Here is a 501-nt window from a genome sequence, read left to right as displayed (position 1 = left end):
GGACAACTTTCTAGTAAAGGAATACAATTTAAGCTTGGTCATGAGAAGATTTTGGAAATACCGTACTCCTGATGTGCTTGGCGACGGAACCGTTTTACTGACGGTAGCGAGTTACTAATCAGAGCACAGCCTCCTTCGTTTCGTTGAACTTTATATTCTTGTAGACAAAGTGCAATTTCTTATTATCAAAAAAAAATATTGTTATGTCACAACGGCAACAATAGGCCGCAACAGAATAGAGCCCTAGTGAACAACAAATGTTCGAAAAAAAGAGTAGCATACACCTTTATTCGGTATAAGGAAGTATCGAAGCCTTAAAAGCTGTCTAGATATTGCTTAATTGACTTAGAGACCCCTGATGTCCAATTTTCGACAAGAGCGCTGCAAAACGCGCATTGTTGAGAGTGAATAGGCATCCCGATCGACAGTTACAATTGTGGTATATACGTGCTACTGACATTTGAAGCGTTTATAACGGAGGAATATCTAGGACCTGTCGGC

Source organism: Phytophthora parasitica, assembly GCF_000247585.1.
Source record: "Phytophthora parasitica INRA-310 unplaced genomic scaffold supercont2.34, whole genome shotgun sequence".
Lineage (NCBI taxonomy): Eukaryota > Oomycota > Peronosporomycetes > Peronosporales > Peronosporaceae > Phytophthora > Phytophthora nicotianae.
Note: the sequence above shows the minus strand (reverse complement) of the source record.